Genomic DNA, 5830 nt, shown 5'->3' on the forward strand with positions numbered 1-5830 from the left:
CCAAGGAGAGGCGGGCAAGGACCTTTCCCTCAATTACAGGGAGGTCATGCCGGACAAGAGAGAGCAAGGGCCACAATGCGTTGAATAAAAGCGGGAAGTACGTGACATGTCCCCTGATTAACAGGATTGCCACGCTGACTAGGCTGAAACAGAGACCCCAGCATTCATTACAGGAAGGTCCCGGTGCTCAGGGGCCTAAAGCGCTCAATTTCCCCTATCAGCGGCATCCTGGTGACTTGCACCCGCATTACAGGGCAGTCACTCTCACTATCCAGCTGCCGTAGGCCAAAGGGCCGACCTGAACCCTCATTACAGGGTGGTCAGACTGCTCCAACACAGGCTGCCGCATAAGCAAGAGGAGGAAACTCCCTTCCTAAGAACACAGTGGTCACTCTGTCTAGCCGCATAAGAGAGCGCTATGTTCAGAGATCAGAACCCTTCATACAGGGTTGTCTCACAGTAAAAACCAAAAGGGGGCAACCTGAACTCTGGTTATAGGGTGGCCATCTATTCCATGAAAGAAAACTGGCTCTAAGCCCTCAAGAACTGGAAACATATGACCTACAACCCACTTATGGGTTGTATAATGCCACTATAATACCAACAAGCCACAAAGTCAAATGGACATTAGGTCACAGACCTGAACAGAAATTACAGGAATGTAAAAATACCATTGGTAGTAATCAAGAACTAATCCTTTCCATCTGAGAGGTATCTGACCTGCACCTGAATTAAAGGGCGGTCCATTCACTTTAGGTGTCTACAAAGGCACAGTGTCAAGAGCCTAAACAACAGAGACCATCTTCAGAATTACAGGGAGGTCTCTCTGCCAAAGGTATTAAAATCTTCAAACCCTTCCCTAAAAAATAGGTATGAAAGCTCAACCATCCCTTAACCCTTTCTATGACTAGTGGAAGGAGAAACCCATCTGTGCACTTGTAAGTTGTTCTCTGGTTCTGGGCAGTGTACAAAAATAAATATGCTGCAGCGATTTAAAAACTAAAATTAAAAATTATCTTTCATGTCCATAGCTATCATACTCATTCATCGACACACACATACAAAAACAAAAAAACCCACTGCCCAGAGTAGAAAAGAGCTCATAGTGACAGACTACCTGACCCATTTTCTAAATGGGATCGATTCTCCTCCACTCCAAAAGGTAAAGAAAGGTAAAAGCTGCACTCTATTTATTGGGAAGGGTACACTTAGACTTAGAAATGAAATAAGATAAAATGGAAGACCTATACCCTGCTTCCATGGAGGTTGATAGAGCGGAAGTGACACTATGATATTTCCCATGAGAAATAGGGGTAATAACCTCAACCCTACATAAATGGAAGGAACTCCAATTAGCTGAATAAGGGAATACACCTTATTAGGAAGTAATGAGGAAGAAACATGGACCTCAATTATTGGACGGATAAATGGGCGACACTATATAAATGTCTCCGAAACCCCAATAATAGGAAATATATATCTTATGTCTTACTTTCTGGGGCGGCTCACACACTCTAGACTGCCAAAATCCACAATGCCAGAAGAGCAGAGACCTGAACACAATTTACAGTCTGGTCTCATTACAAATAGTTATACATTAGACCTAATCACTGCTAAAAGGGCTGACCCTAACACCGCATTACAGGACAGTAATGAGCCAGCTAAATGAGCACACTGCCAACAGAGCACAGACCTGAACCCTACTTACAGGGAAGGCCACACTGCTCAATGTATGAAAAGGCTCAATAACCTTAATTGACCAGAGGCTCTTAATTTTGGGGGGGCTCACTCTGTCCAGGGTCCCTTTCCTTCTCCTCCAGCTTCAGAGGCTTCCTTGATTACTTTCCTCCTATCTGATTGATATTTCTTGGCATCTTCCTTTTTTCTTGTCTTCCTTTGTAGCACTGGAAACAGAGAGGGAGACAAAGAGAGACTGACTTGTCATCAATTTAATTCAAATAATGCCAGAGGGACCCTACTTACAGGGTGCCACAATAGCATAATTGGAAGCAATTAAAGGGTAAGGACTTGATCCCTGGTTGCAGGGCTTTCCCTTCCCTATTTACTAAAATGCTGTTAATCCCTCCCAAAGATCAAGGAGGGATAAAATCTAGACCCTGAGTTATAGGGTAGTCAATCAATTCACTGGCTTAAGGTGTAATGGAGGCAGGTCTCAGAACCAATGACACTAAAATAGCTCTAATCCCTTCTAAATTGGAAGAGTTCAACCTGCACCTAAAATATACTGTGCTCTGTTCTGTTTAACCAGCTAGAAGGTCCTAATGCCAAGAGCTCAAAGGCAGAGTCTTTCTACTGAATTACAGGCAGGCCACATAGCTCAAGGTACCAAATGCCTCCACCTTTCCTACAGAAGAAAGAGATTATTGTGACATGCACACTCCTTATAGATTTGTCACGCTGACTAGACTACAAACAAGGGATAATGAAAAGAGGGAAATAAGTCAAAGACCTTACTCTGAATTACTGGGAGGTCAAGCAGCTCAGGGGTCTAAACCTTGAATATCCCCATAAGTTTTGTGCTGTCATCACAGGTTAGTTACTCTTACTAGCTAGCTAACAGAGAATAATACCAAAAGTCCAGGATATTATAGATCTGAACCTTTTCTCCAGGGAAATCACACTGCTTAAGTTTTTAATAGCTTTAACTCCACCATATGACCCAAGTCTTAATTATGGGTGATGCTCACTGTGTCCAGAGTTTCTTTCCCTCTCCTCTACCATTAGTGGTTTCCTTTTTCCCCTCCTCTTTGCTCAGTTACTTGGAGGCTTTCTTTTTCTTCTCTTCCTTGAAGGAGTTGGAAAGAGATAGACAAACAGACAGAGAGAAGGTAAAATAAGTTATGGGAGGGCTTAGCACACTCTATATCCCCAACATAAACTGGGCATAAATGAGGAATTTGTTCTTGTTTTCCCCAAATCTGAAGACTGTCTAAGCCCTCTGCCACTCACCATCCACCTCAATGCTTCCCACCACCTCAGCCTGAATCCCTGCCAAGCACTTGCTGCCTGGGCCCTCGCTCTTCATCCCACCTCAATGCTTCCACCTTAGCTTGAACTCCTGCCGCTCACGCCTTGCCTCAGCGCTTCCCGCCAGCTCAGCCTGCGCCCCTGCTGCTCGCCTCCTGTCACTGCGCTTCCCTCCGCCTCCGGCTGAATCCGCCCTGTTCATCCCCCACCTCAGCTTCTACCTCAGCGTGAGCCCGCCCAGCTCAGCGCTTCCCGCCTTCTCAGTCTCTCACCTCCACCCTTCCCGCCTCAGCCCCGCACCCAGTGTTGCCCGCCTCAGCGCGGGCCCCACATCCCAGCGATGCCTGCTTCGAGCCGAGCCCCCCGATTGCAGCGCTTCCCGCCTCGACCTGAGCGCCGCACTTCAGTGCTCCCCTCACCTCAGCCCCAGCCCTCACCCCAGCGCTTCCCACCTCAGACTATGCACCGCAGCTCAGCACATCTTGCCTCAGCTTGTCCCCCCCCCTCAGCGCCTCCAGCCCAGCCTGAACCTCTGCCACCCACCGACCACCTCAGCGCTTCCCACCACGTCCCTGCTTCTCAGCTCTCACCGCCTCACCTCGCACTTCCCGCCTCTGCACCCCCACCCCAGCGCCCCCAACTCAAACTGAGCCTGTCCCACCTCAGCACTTCCCATCTCAGACAGAGCCCCCCCGCCCCCAGTGTATCCTGCTCAGCCTGATCCTCTGCCACACACCGACCAACTAAGGATTTCCCACCTCTTCAGTTTGAGTCCCTCCTTCTCACCCCAACCTTCGGGAGTCTCACCTCAATCTTAGCCCCATAGCTCACAACACTTCCTGCCACAACCTCTGCACCCCCCCCCCCAGCACTTCCCACCTCAGCCTCTGCCACCAGACCTCAGTGCGTCCCTCTCAGCCTGGACCCTGCACCTAATTGCTTCCCACCTCAGCCTGAGCCCCCCTCAACTCAGCTCTTTCCACCTCAGCCTGAGCCCCCCACCTCAGCACTTCCCACCTCAGATAGGGCCCTCCCCCCACCTCAGTGCATCCATCACAGACCATGTCAGCATTTTCTATCTCTTCAGAATGAGCCCCTGATTCTCACCCCCCACCTCAGCGTTTCCCACACCAATTTGGACCATGCATCTAAGTGCTTCCTGCCTCAGACTGAGCCCCTCCTCACTTCAGCCCCTGCCACCACAGCCTGAGCCCCCCACCTCAGCTCTTCCCGTCTTAGACTGAGCCCCCCTCACTTCAGCCCCTGCCACCACAGCCTGAGCCCCCACCTCAGCTCTTCCCACCTAAGCCTGAAACCCCCACCTCAGTGCTTCCCATCTCAGATAGAGCCCCCACACCTCAGTGCTTCCAGCTCAGCCTGATTGTCTGCCTCCCACAGACCACCTTAGCATCTCCCACCTCTTCAGAATGAGTCCCTGCTTCTCACCCCCCCCCTCCCCCACACACACACCTCAGTGCTTCCCACCTCAATCTGGACCCTGAACCTAAGTGCTTCCTGCCTCAGACTCAACCTCCCTCACCTCAGCCTTCTCGGCCTCAGCCTGCGCCCCCCACCTCAGCTCTTCCCACCTCAGACTGAACCCCCCCTCACTTCAGCCCCTGCCACCACAGCCTGCGCCCCCCACCTCAGCTCTTCCCACCTCAGACTGAACCCCCCAACTCAACACTTCCTGCTTCAGCTTCTGTACCCCTCCTCAGTGCTTCCCACCTCAGACAGAGCCCCCCTCACCTCAGTGCTTCTTGCTCAGCCTTATTGTCTGCCACCCACCGACCACCTCAGCACTTCCCGCCTCATTAGAACGAGTCCCTGCTTCTCACCCCCCACCTCAGCACTTCCCATCTCAACCTGGACTCTGTACCTAAGTGCTTCCCGCCTCAGGCTGAGCCCCCCTCACCTCAGCCCTTTCCGCCTCAGCCTGAGCCACTCCCACCTCAGCATTTCTCACCTCAGCCTGAGCCCCCCACATCAGCGTGAGCCTCCCACCTCAGCCTGAAACACTTCCACCTTAGCACTTCCCACTTAAGCATGAACCCCGATTTCAGCACTTCCCATCTCAGACTATGCACCCCACCTCAGTGCTTCCAGCTCAGCCTCATTGTCTGCTGCCCACCGACCACGTCAGCACTTCCCTCTTCTTCAGTATGAGTCCCTGCATTTCACCCCCACCTCAGTGCTTCCCACCTCAATCTTAGCCCCATCCCTCAATACTTCCTGCCACAACCTCTGTATCCCCACCTCAGCACTTCTCACCTCAGCCTCTGCCACCAGACCTCAGTGCGTCCCTCTCAGCCTGGGCCCTGCACCTAATTGCTTCCCACCTCAGACTGAGCCCCCCTCAACTCAGCCCTTTCCGCCTCAGCCTAAGCCCCTCCCACCTCAGCACTTCCCACCTCAGACAGAGCCCCCCCCCCTGCCCTCCCACCTCAGTGCTTCAATCTCAGCCTGATTGTCTCCCACTCACAGATGATGTCAGCATTTCCCATCTCTTCAGAATGAGCCCCTGATTCTCACCCCCCACCTCGGCGCTTCCCACATCAATCTGGACCATGAATCCAAGTGCTTCCCGCCTCAGACTGAGCCCCCCCCCCCCACTTCAGCCCTTGCCACCTCAGGCTGAGCCCCCCCACCTCAGCACTTCCTGCCTCAGCCTGAAACCCCCACCTCAGCGCTTCCCATCTCAGATAGAGCCCCTACACCTCAGTGTTTCCAGCTCAGCCTCGTCATCTGCTCCCCACTCATCACCTCAGCACTTCCCTCTTCTTTAGTACGTGTCCCTGCTTTTCACCCCCCACCTCAGTCTTAGCCCCATCCCTCAACACTT

The 5830-nt window shown here is 52.0% G+C and overlaps 1 long non-coding RNA gene across 1 annotated transcript; it reads right to left on the bottom strand.

The window, feature by feature from the left end:
* Window positions 1-1267: 1267 nt before the first annotated feature.
* LOC142827626 (uncharacterized) lies at window positions 1268-3974 on the bottom strand. The gene is made up of 3 exons (XR_012902322.1): window positions 3868-3974; window positions 2709-2806; window positions 1268-1904 (listed from the first exon to the last, which is right to left on the bottom strand). It is a non-coding gene; the product is annotated as an uncharacterized LOC142827626 (long non-coding RNA).
* Window positions 3975-5830: the final 1856 nt, after the last annotated feature.

Source organism: Pelodiscus sinensis, chromosome 3 (genome assembly GCF_049634645.1).
Source record: "Pelodiscus sinensis isolate JC-2024 chromosome 3, ASM4963464v1, whole genome shotgun sequence".
Lineage (NCBI taxonomy): Eukaryota > Metazoa > Chordata > Testudines > Trionychidae > Pelodiscus > Pelodiscus sinensis.